Here is a 13164-nt window from a genome sequence, read left to right on the forward strand (position 1 = left end):
ACAGCATGGGAGATCGATGACAGTGTTGGATTCTGAGACTATGGCTGTCATGGGTTACTATTTAGGGGTTAACTAGGGGACCGAGGTTCTTTCCAGGACTTGTTGACTCCTATTTGCAATTAGCATGTATCTCTGAGGCCCAATTTATTGGGAATGAGATACCACCTACGTTGCTTATAGCACTTATACCCATACTCTGAGACTCAGTAACTATAATAGAATTAATATAATAAATGGATCATGTGGTTTATGCATATGGGGAATTTTGGTATGTTCTATATGTGAGCGTGTGATTGCAGCATGATATGTGTGTGTATGCTTGCCTGCTCACCCCTTGTTGATACATGTTTTTAGATGGTGAAACCGAAGTTGAGATGAACAGGTGTTCAGTACAGTTGTGAGGTTGTGTCTGCGAGACATAATGAAGTTGGAGAGATTTTCCTTCAACTGGTTTATCTATTTTTCTATTAACATTGGGTTGTAAGAATTATTTATTTGTTAATATAACCTGTGGAAATTTTATTGTGGGCATGTATTATTTGTATCACTGTAGTTCAGATCACCATATATATATACTCACATGGATTGTATATGCGTACTTTGATTTATGGTAGATGTTCTTGAGGTGGTGTATGGTTGGTATACTGCATTTGTGATCCTGGGTATGGTAGGCAAACTGGGTCGGAAATCCAATGCCGCATACCTTAGTCAAATTTGATATCATACCTTGCCTTAAATCTAGCTAAGGTATGCGACACTGGATTCCCTACCTAGTCAGCCTATTATACCCAGGATCACGGACCCAATGTAGTAAACAAACTTTACCACTTGAGAATGTCTATCACAATCAGAGTACGTATATACAATCTATATGAAGCATATATGTGGTGATCAACTACAGTGATAAATAATAATACAGACCCACAATAAAGAATTCCACAGGTTACAATAATAATAAATAAACCTTATATCCTGTTAATAACAATAATAAATAAATAAATAGAAGCACAATCCATCCAACTACAATGTGTCCGCAGACACAACCGTACTGATCTTCTGTCCATCTCAGCTCCGATTCCACCATCCAAAAACATATATCAACGAGGGGTGAGCTTCACAAGCCCAGTGAGGGCTGAGCAGGCAAGCACACACACACACAAGTCATGATGCTCACACATATCATACCACAATACCACAATGCCCCAATGCATAATCTACACGATTCATTTATTAATAAATTACCATTCTAATTACTAAGTCTCAATATGTGGGTATAATAAGTGCTATAAGAAACATAGGTGATATCTCCTACCCAGTACGTCAGGCCTCAGAAATACAAACTAGCAACAAGTAGGAGTTAGCCAGTCCCGAAAAGAACCGTGGTCCCCCAGCCAACCCCTAAATAGTAAACCATGACAACCATGGTCCCAGAATCCCACACTGTCATCGGTCTCCTATATTGTCCAATAGCCATGTGTACAGTACGTCTTACCATGCTGTGTCCTCTCAAGATATTGTACGTCGTATCTGGGCGTAATAGTCCTCCGCGACTTACCACCAACACTAGGATGTGATTCTAACTATATGCATCCAATCACACATCTATGGCCATAGTTATAAGACTAACCTCCTAGCCCATAGTACCAGAAAGAACCTCTGCCATACTGTGCCTTAGACCGTCAATATTATATCTATTACTACATAGCTATCACACTACACATCTACAAAATCTCGATCACATCAAAGTCGATAAAATCATGTCACATGTGAAATATATATTTTTATATAAAATAAATCCCTAACATAGTAATCATCACATTCCATGTGAGCATGCAAAAACATAAAAGTATATAGAAATACTCCGTAAAATAAAACAATCACCCACTCACCTGATTCCCATATGCATCCAATCACACATCTGGTGTTCTTTCGTTGAATTCCTGATCACGTGTATCCTCACCGGATATATCAGGTTCCTAGGTAAACAAGTCATATTTAGGGTTTATTTTATTTTATTTTTCATTTATTAAGTTCACTTCCTACAACCCTGCTGAATTCCTATACCGGAATCCATACTCAGTTGATAAGGAGTATGTTGATCTCAAGTCAGTATTTCCACCAGCTAACCAAACTAATATGCCAACTCAGCTTCCAATGTCTCCCATATTATCCAACAGCCATGCGTACAATATGTCTTACCATGCTGTGTCCTCTCAAGATATTGTACGTCGTATCTGGGTGTAGTAGTCCTCTACGACCTACCACCAACACTGGGATGTGATTCTAACCATATGCATCCAATCACACATCTGTGGCCATAGTTATAAGACTAACCTCCGAGCCCATGGTACCAGAAAGAACCTCTGTCATACTATGCCTTAGACCGTCAATGTTATATCTATTACTACACAGCTATCACACTACACATCTACAAAATCTCGATCACATCAAAGTCGATAAAATCATGTCACATGTGAAATATATATTTTTATATAAAATAAATCCCTAACATAATAATCATCACATTCCACGTGAGCATGCAAAAACATAAAAGTATATAGAAATACTCCGTAAAATAAAACAATCACCCACTCACCTGATTCCATATGCATCCAATCACACATCTGGTGTTCTTTCGTTGAATTCCTGATCACGTGTATCCTCACCGGATATATCAGGTTCCTAGGTAAACAAGTTATATTTGGGGTTTATTTTATTTTATTTTTCATTTATTAAGTTCACTTCCTACAACCCTGCTGAGTTCCCATACCGGAATCCACACTCAGTTGATAAGGAGTATGTTGATCTCAAGTCAGTATTTCCACCAGCTAACCAAACTAATATGCCAACTCAACTTCCAATGCCTATGCAGGTCATTCACCAATCCTACATAGCCAATGAGTCCAATCTTGGACCACTGGAACTAATCTACAGATGTTATGTCACTAATTACCTATCTAGAGTTGTCTGTAACCTGCATAGCTGTGAAATACCTTTGGGTGAGATTTCCAAGCATAGGTAGAGTCCATACTAGTATTCCATAACCCAACTCTTTTTCCAAATATTCCTTCCTTAGTGGGGTCACAACCATACATTCATTTCCAAGGTAGGTAGGGGTCACACACTCACAGTCTGTCGGGCATTCGGGATCAATGTAAGAATAATGACAAGGAAATTGGTATTTTTATTTTTTTTTATTTTTTTATTTAAATAGCAGTACCACACTGTGGCCATCGAGCATACATTTCTAGTTTTTGGACATATCACCCTTAACCCATTTTTTTTTTTAAGCCTAACAATGACGTGATCCTTTTTTTTATACACAAGGCTATGAACAATATATATAACTTTAACATCTCCCAGTCGAACATGGATGTATCAACTATCAAGTCTTGTAATTTAATCTTTGGTTCTATTTCTCACCAAAAAAAATATTCATATGAATGAGTGGGAGAGAAATAGAGAGAGTGTGTGTGTGGTAAGAACGTGTATTTCCAATAACTTAGGGAAACAATATTACTCACGTTTCTTAGAGACTAATTTATTTCAAATGCTGGGTTCCTTAGAGAATAATTTATATCAAATGCTAAGTCAATCACACGATGTGTTGCTTAATCCTTGCCATATAACATTTTATAATTCCTCATTATTATTATTTTAAAAACACTTGTTTTTCTTTTTCTTTGAGAAAATTGTTTTCAGAACGATTTAAAAAAAAAAATGTAGCAAATCACATCTCTAGGACAACGGTGTCACTTCCAACGAGGAGTGATCCCGACATGGATATCAAGTTCAATGAGAGTGGGAAGGGGAGCCGAAGCTGGAGAAGGGGAGAGGGAGAGCTAGAGAAGAGAGGGGGAAGGGAGAGGGAGAGTTCTTCCTACAAGATGACATTAGAGATGGATTTTTACAAATTCTATCCCTTCACTTCAATTCATCAAAATGATTTTAAAGGTATATAAAAAGATTGTGAACTGTTTCATTATTCATAGTGACATATAGAAGGACCCTTTCTATTATGATTTATGGTAAAAAGGTTGACGTGGAAGCATGGTTTGAGGAATTGTGGACCAATTGTGATTCTTGGTTGATACCATATTGATGGATTGGTATGAATGAGGGGTAAAATGGTAAAAAATGATTTTATACAAAGACAGGGAAATAATAACTTGCAACTCAAATCCTTTTAGAAAATCATAGGTTAATAAAAGATGCCAACCAATTTTAGCTTTCTAATGGCACAACAAACGTCTTATCAAGATCATGGTTTGAGACCTGGTGAGAACTCGGTATCAAAATGGGATCGGTCAATGCTGATATTGAGTTCTCATTGAGTTCTCACTGAGTACCGATCCAAATCGGCCAGCCTGTTTCTAAATAAAAACTGTTTTAAAACTATTTTACCCTTTGTCCATATCGATCCAATGATACTGCATCGGCCAAGAATTAGGATTGATCCCATCGATCTAATCTAATTTTTCAAACCATGATCTAGTTTTAAAGCCAAACACTAATTAGCAAGCCTGATATCTATTGTTTATTTATTGATATTTATTTTTAGGTTGGATTGTAACATTTCTTCATGTTTTGATTTATGGGTGATGCTTAGTCTGAGAGGCAGCAAACATATTAGTGTCTGAATTTATAAGATTTCTGTATGGTTGTAGTGTCTTCCACATGGCAGATTAGGAGGGGCCTAAATTTTGAGGATAATTAGGGCCCAAGACAGGATAGCCTACTCACAAATGTTAAATCTCAAGCATGCAGGAGCTGGCCAAATGGTGAAATCGATCTAAAAAAATTCATTAGGATTCAAACTTCTGAGAAATGGTTGAAAACAAATGCACGGATGAAAATACATGAGAAAATGCCGAAAAATGAAGGGTTGTGGTATAGTTTGACATTGATATTTGAGGCGTGCCTGACCACGCCATAACAATCTAATGGTGGGAATTTCCTCATAATCCTTCTATGTGGTACAACTAGGTGGACTGTATAGTAACATTTTGCCGTAATTGAAAATTTATATTTTTGGCTTTGGCACAAACACATGTTTTCAATCTCAGGTTACTGTTTTCCTTTTTTTTTCTGGAATTGGGCAATTTGATTTAAGTTTCATGTACTAGCAATGATATGTTCATATGGAATTGCTTTTCTGAAATTCTTTGTAGGGATCTGGGGTATTGTTTCCTGTGAATCTTGATTGGAAACTTATGTTGAATTTCTGTGTTAACAATGTGAGGAATCCTCCAATCACATGGGAGGCTTTTAAGGAAGATGAGGTTTATGCCATCATCTCTATTGTCAAATTTCCATCAGTTATTGACTGCTCTTGTTGTGTATAAAAGGTTAAGAACTGTGTCACACACATTGATTCGGAAAGGGAGAAAGAGAAGAAAGACAAGGTAAATAGTGGATTTTCTTTGTTGGATTAGAACTTGGTAACTGATGATCTAAGTTCTGGCTTTGAGCTGCACTTATTATACAACCTGTTGTTTCTTGGAACTGAAGGTCAAACAATTAGAGCTAATGAACTTCTCCATCACAAGTGGAAAAAGGTGGATAAGAAATATGCACAAACAATTAGAGCTAATGAACTTCTGCCACCATCCTCTCTCTCTCTCACACACACACACGCACACACATGTACACAAGCGCTCACAATAGAAATTCTTTTTATTACAGTAAGTTTAATCAGAGTCTTTGTCCCTTCTCTTTATGAAATTTTGACAGTTGAGAAGCATGATGTTTGTAGATTAAGCTCAAATAGTGGAGTGGGTCCAAATCCTTGTTGTTAACAGGACCTGCCCAGGTATTGGTCCCCCTTGTCTCTCTCTTTTTTTTTTTTTTCCAGGGCTTTAGATAATGTACAGGCTCTTCACTGACACACATGTTCTTTATGGCATATATTGTTCAATTTTCTTTTGTGTATAGTTGGTCAGGATGAGGATGATCATGAACCTCATCGCTTAGCTTCTCAAGATCGTTTTGTGGAAGACTTGGAAGATGAAGCATAGGTTAAGAAGCACATTTTGAATGCAAAACGGGAACTTCCTGTGGCCATTCTTGCAACATATCGTCTACAATTTTGCTAGAATTCTTTTTTTTTCCCATTCTTCTTTGGAAAAATTAAATCTATGCTTGGATTATCAGTTACAAGTTCACAAAGACATACCGCGAAACCAGCCTTCTCATCAGTTCAATCATCTAGATGTCCTGTCGATTTCTCTAACAGTGAGAGAGAAGAGTTCGAGTATGAAAGTGATAAGGATGAAGGTGAGAGGTCTCCCCTGCAAAAGAGGGAAGAGGAGCTAGAGCATGAAGAAGAAGAAGAAGAAGAGAAGGATGAATAGGATGAAGAGGATACAGGTACAAGTGAAGAATCAGAGGTATTTATTTTCTTGTCTCTTTCCCTTTTGGTCTTTTTGACGTGTATATGTATTGGGCCATGGTTTGCAGCAATGGAATTAAATTCAGTTAAATGTGGACTAATCCACTTTATAGACTGTACACATGGCACAACTACTTTCATTATTTATCTCCAAACAGGACCATCTCTTGGAACGTGGCTATTGACCAAATGTTTGACAAATGGAATCACAAAGTCCCCTGTATTTTGTGAAGATCTTTTATTTTCTAGAATTAGATTACATATATGCTCTTTTTGGCAGATCCAACCAAGAGGTCTCCTAAAAAATTCAATTGAACCAGGTGATAATTGTGACAGTCTAATATCATGGTAAAATAGTGAGTACAGAGCCAAAAAAAAAAAGAAAGAGTATAGAGGAGTGTGTGACGTTGTGTGTTTGTTTAAGTAGTAATGTAGAAGTAGGTTACACTAGGTAAACAAATTTCCAAGATGCTAAAGCCCAACCCAATCAAATCTGACCCCTCAAAATCAGTCCTAACAGAAAGCAGAAATAGGAGTAGAAAACAAGGGAAACAAGAACCAGAGATAACCCCAAATAATTACTTGCAACAGAAGGAAATAGACCAACAACAAACCAGTAGCAGAAATCGATACCCAGGCAGGACTGGGTTTTGGCCAGAGCCGAAGAAATCCTGCGGTTGGAAATTGGCTGAGAACCCGGGGCTGAAACCCTGGTCAAAGGCCTCCCCTGAGGTGATCTTCAAACCCTTCAAAGGGTCTTCGAAGCCAGATGTCAGTCACTATTGGACCCCAAGGTACTGTTCATGTGAACAGTACCTGCATGAATAGTAACAAGTTGGCTGATCCAATTGGAGAAAAATACGGCTGGTTCAATGTGAGAAACTGAACTAGATCTGAACTAGAATTGGGCCAGCATTGAACTCTCCTTTTGACTGCTCGATCTACATCAAGGAGTGGGTGATTTCTTGGTTGAAGGCATTTTCTTCTGGCAGCCCATAAAAATATTTGCCCTTTCTCATTAGATTTTTTGCTGTTTTTGAAATGACTTCTGCATGGTAGTGATCCCCTTTGAAGCTGGACTGCACACTTTGGTGTATGGTTGGCACTCTCCTTTCTTTAAGGGTCTCCAAGTTGGGTACAGTGTAAGCCTGTTTTTGGGTGGGTTTGCAAGTGAACTGTAATTAGTATTCCAGCTCAACCTAGGGTTTACGGTGGTTAATTTGAACTGAGCTAGTTTTGTTTGGTTTGGGCTGGGTTTGAGCTCATTATCAAATTGAGATGAGGATGCAACTCATGTCTACTAATAGTGTATGAATGCTCTTTACCCGCTAAACTATCCATTCTTTGTACTGCTTTACTCGTCAAGTCACCTAGCAAAAAGATCTAGGTTCTAGAGGAGTCTTCCACCTTCCAAAATTGATTAACCGAAGGGGTCCACATGTAGTTTTGAACCCTGAGTAACTGTGTCTTCTGGTAACTCTAAGTCCTATTTTCTGGACTCTTCTAATGGAACACTATAAACTTTGGGAGCTGGGATTAGGTTGCCAAAAAAGTTGGCACACAGTGGATTATAAGGTGGATGGAGCTTGTGTGAAGGCCAATCCAGGGGCTTCCTATCTGATGGACAAGCTGGATTGGCCACATCATTTTTTCCACTTGACTAAAAATATTAGGTTGTCTTGCATCCCCCTGACAAACAACATTGCAGCTTGTCCCTAGAAAACTATTGGAGTTCTGTATTGCTTACAGAAACTGATCTTTGTTTTTATATCAGTATAATATCAGTTTACTGGTCTCTGTTGCAGAAAGGGATCTGGGGGTGGCCTCAAGCGCAAGGAGGTTGAGTCAGATGCAAACTCTCCTCGAAGAAAGACAACTTCCCATCGCCAAATGGCAGTTGTTGACAGTATGAGGAATGAAAACCACCATCAGATGAAAAAGGACAGAAGTGAGTGATTTTAATGTTTTATGATAGCAAGAGGAATAGAAACTAGTTAAATGGCAGTTGGATCAAAGCTGTGCACCTTTTTATGATAAAAGGAGGCATGCTACCCAAACTGTTATCTCAACTTCTGGCCCTTAGAATGCATAGATATTTCGGGTTCCTAGTTAATGGTCATACCGTGCCTTTGATCCAAGTTGGGGGTTGATCTGCCATGTGAATAGGAACTACTGGTAATTACTAATTCTGTTATCTAGTTTCTATTCTGTTGGGTTGCTGAACTGCAAAGTCTGTTCATTGGTTCAAGTTGATTCTTACATATTAGTTTTATATGATGGTTCTATATGATAACTGTAGAATGTGATCTTTGTTTAAGCTGTTGTGTTGTATGGTTGTGAAGTTATGGCTTTGTTTCTAATTCTAGAACTTAGTTACTTTTCTAATTCACTTGTCCATATCTTTATATCCAACCATTGAATTAGAATAAAGCTTTAAGGGTTTGAAATACAAGGGAATACCTAGTTTCTGTACTAATTTGGGACTGATCTATGTTCTATGTTTGGGAGTTGTCGAAGATCTCCACTGCTGTTTTGAGTTCCTATGTTTAGGATTGTGGGTGGGATTTTCAAATCTACTATGGTGTTAGATTTGAATCCATTAAAACCACTTGAGATAACTCAAAATTTCCATTCAATCTTGTATGTACCTATCCTTGCTCTCAAAATATGACCCTACTACTGCTAGAACTTCTCTAATCCTAATATAACTTAAACACTACTCATTTGTCCACTAATAGACTGAAAATAGCGTAACTAGACTCCTAAACTGACTAAGAATTAATGCCTAAAAAAATTTCAGAAATCCCAATGAAACTAAGACTAAACAGAATAATAGACTCACAAACTCCTTATACTACCAAGAGAAGACTTTGAATTCATATACCCCCCTTGGACTAAACAACATGAATATGCCTTTGGAATCGGTTCCAGTTTTTGAGTTTCAAGGTAAAGGTAGATTCTTGAATTATACAAATTTCCCAAAAGATATACATAGATGTGCCTTTACATTGATTGCATTGGTGATAATTTACTTTTTGATAGATTTAGTTGATGCATGTCACGATGTTAAGATATTTAAAGATTTTATGGATGAAACCTAAACAAATGCTACCTATGCAATTGCTAGAACAATCCTAAAAGCAGGGAAGGGTGTTTAGAACGCTTTCATTATTGCATTTAGATCACATGTGGCCATCTTTTGGTAGAGTTGGTGGAGGTATCTACATAAAGGCCCATGATATCGGTGTTGCTTTTGTTGCCAAAATTGAGCCTACTTTAAAGAAGCAACTTATTGTATCTACTATTTTGATTTCAATTGGATTTGCACTCGTTAATTTTCTTGCGCTTCGAAATCTTTCAGTTTTGGATCTCAAAAGGATGTGAATTGGTAAGCAACATCAGTTATTTTGCTCATATGATTTTGTATGTCCAGCTGAGACTGAGATTCTATTAAGACTAATTGAAATGTGTTCATCGTTGGAGTTAAGTACACAGCCCTACAAGAGTCCTTTTGTCTGTGACGGTGAACAAAAAGGGGCCCTTATATTAGTTAGATGCGAAGAATGCCTTCCCCCATGCTGACTAAGAGGAAGAAGTGTATATGCAGCACTCTCCTGGCTTTAAATTCCTAGCAGCTGATGGTAAGGTGTATCTCCTAAAGAAGGCTCTATATAGTCTCAAGCAATCACCAAAAACTTGATTCGAGATGTTCGGGCAAGCCATCTTGAAGAATGGGTATTCTCAAAGTCAAGCAGATCACACATTATTTACCCAGAGAGGTAATGGTATCATCACAGCATTGATTGTCTATGTTGATATTGTGATGACTGGAGATGACAATGATGAAATAACTTGGTTGAATTAGCCAAACAATTTGAGACCAAAGACCTGGGACACTTGAAATACTTCTTAGGGATTGAAGTATTAAGGTCTAAGAAAGGAATCAATATTTGCCAAAGAAAATTTGTGTTAGGCCTGTTAAAGGAAACATAGATGTTGGGGTGTAAACCAGCAAGTTCTCCTATTGAGCAGAATCACAAGTTATGAGAAGATTGTGGTTCCTCTTTTGTTGATGCAGAAAAATACCAAAGGCTGGTGGGGAAGCTGATATATCTATCTCTGACTCGTCCAGATATCACTTATGCAGTGGGAGTAGTGAGCCAGTTTATGTATGCTCCCAAAAGTGTGCACTTGGATGCTGTGTGCATCGTATTCTCAAACACTTGAAGTACTCTCCAAGAAAATGACTCTTATATGTTCACAACAATCACTTGAGGATAGAAGGTTATTCTGATGCTGATTGGGCTAGATCCATCTCTGACAGATCTACTTTTGGTTATTGCACATTTATAGGTGAAAATTTGGTTATATGGCGGAGCAAGAAACAGCCTGTTGTAGATAGATCTAGTGTAGAGGCAGAATACAGGGCAGTGGCTCATGAAGTTTGTGAACTCATTTGGTTGAGATGACTAGTTCTTGAGTTGGGATATGATACTGACGGACCTATATGTCTCTACTGTGATAATAAAGCCCCCATAAGCATTACCCATAATCCAATGTAACTTGATAGAACCAAGCACATTGAAGTGGACCGGCATTTCATCAAAGAAAAAATTGACACTGGTAACATTTGCACGCCCTTTGTGAAGACAGGTGATCAGGTGACAGATATCTTCACCAAAGGACTTATTCCTCACCAGTTCAGTTCCCTCTTATGCAAGCTGGGAATGTATGACATTTATTCTCTAGCTTGAGGGGGAGTGTTGGAATGTATGTAATAGGGGTACTTTAAGAACTGTGTTCATGTTAAGTTGTCTTATTTTGTATTTCCTTTTATTTCTCTTTCACCTCCCTAGGGACGAATATGTAATTTCTTAAATTATTATTAGAAACTAATATATGTGAGGCGAGCAAAAAAGGAACTGTGTTCATATTAAGTTGTCCTATTTTGTATTTCCTTTTATTTCTTTCACCTCCCTAGGGATGAATATGTAATTTCTTAAATTATAATTAGAAACTAATATATGTGAGGCGAGCAAAAGAGCTCACACATGATTCTGCCCTATTCTCTTCCTCCTCTCATCGTCACTCCTCCTCTCTTCCTCTCCTCTCTTTGGCCAACTCAACTTCCAACTGTTATAAGCAACAATATCATCAATATCCACAATTCAGTATTCAATCAGAAAATAAGTTTAACATACAACTACCAAGAACACACGCATGGATAATATGTTATAAACACTCTATAAAATAGTTCACAACACCCACTCACCTCAAAAATCCGAAACTAATTGTTCGCCAAATTCCCATAATCGCGTACCTCACCAAGTATATTAGGTTCCTAACCAATTAATGGATTTAAGTTAACATTTATATCCTTAAATTATCCTCATTATATTCTAATTATGATCCTAAAGCAACACTTGAACATATAGGTTTAGTGAGGTCACTGGTAGATGGGCACCAGTTGGTGGTGCTCTCGCGTTACGTAACCTTTCCGCTTGGCAGCTTTATTCATTAAAAACAAAGGGGTTTTAGGTTAATGATCAAGCATTGTGAATGTCTTCCCATAATTCAAATGACCAATTAAAAAGAGGGTCAAAACAGTGTGCTTGGTGGTTCATTTTCGTAAGTCGGTAGGCCGCACTTCTGAATAACCACCTAAATAAACCCCTTGCTCCTAATTTGAGAGAGGCTCCAAGCTTCACTGAGGCAGAAGCAAGTCCGAACTAGGAAGGAGTAGGTAAAGAGTTCGGAGAAACTAGTGGATGCTCATCGGATGATGTCCATCAGTCAGTGAACTCACCGGCTGATGAAACCAAGAGGGGTAAAAACCCAATTTTTCATATCTACAAGGTTCATGAGCTAATGGAACCATCCGTCGATGACCGTCAGCCGGTAAAGCAAAAGTGGGGTTTCTCTACCCAGATTTGCTCCACGGGTTAGTGGGGTCCTCTTTATGTATGACTAGGTGTGTGATTTATTATGGGGGCGCACCTTCTAGCTTTATTTCCTATTTTCCCTTTCTATGAATTGTTCTCAAGTGGGGTTTTTGTGATTATAGGGCTAATTTATATATAGGGGATGTTCACTCACTCTAATTTGCTTAGATTTAGTGTGCTTAGTGGGTTTGCTAAGATAGGGTTACACAATGTACCCAAATTCCCCAATGTTCAAGTCTAGGTTAAGATAAATTAGGGAATTTTGGGTGAGGCATGTGTTGACCACCAATGGCTAATGTAATCACTCCAATCTACCATTCATATGTTTAATTTCATTTTCCCCTAACCAAATGTTAGGTAAGAATGGTTGGTTATAGAAGATTTAGGCAAGGTTCACAATTTTTAGGGTTTAGGTGCCCAAACTTGGGGTTTAAGGTGGATATTCATAAAGGGTGGTTCATGGACTCACATTAAGTCATTAATCTTGCTAGGGTAAGTCTCCAACATCAAATCCCCCTCCCAATTTATAGTCTTGGTATATGTAGGGAGGTGAAATTCAGTTGGGGTTCCCCGTTGGGTTCAATAGAGAGTAGAAAATGGGAGATAGAGAGGGAGACGTGTGTGTGTGTGGAGAGGGGTAGAGAAGACAGGGCTTACATTAGTTGATAGGAACCCTTGCTCCTCCCTTCTTCCTCCTCCCTTGCTCTCCTTCTCCTTATTCTTCTTCTTCTCCTTTATCTTGCTCTTACTTAGTAGGAGGAGAAATGAATGGGCAAAGGTCTCTATTTATAGCCACTTAAGTTGCCTAAGGGCTATTTGGGAAAATAATGG

At 38.1% G+C, this 13164-nt stretch overlaps 1 long non-coding RNA gene across 1 annotated transcript in view; it reads left to right on the plus strand.

Annotated features, from left to right (window-relative positions):
• Nucleotides 1–8200: 8200 nt before the first annotated feature.
• Nucleotides 8201–13164, plus strand: part of LOC122075476 — an 8651-nt gene continuing 3687 nt past the window's right edge. Inside the window, exon 1 of the long non-coding RNA XR_006139266.1 lies at nucleotides 8201–8339. This is a non-coding gene — a long non-coding RNA (uncharacterized LOC122075476). The remainder of the gene's footprint in view (nucleotides 8340–13164) is intronic.

The sequence above is a fragment of the Macadamia integrifolia genome, chromosome 4 (genome assembly GCF_013358625.1).
Source record: "Macadamia integrifolia cultivar HAES 741 chromosome 4, SCU_Mint_v3, whole genome shotgun sequence".
Lineage (NCBI taxonomy): Eukaryota > Viridiplantae > Streptophyta > Magnoliopsida > Proteales > Proteaceae > Macadamia > Macadamia integrifolia.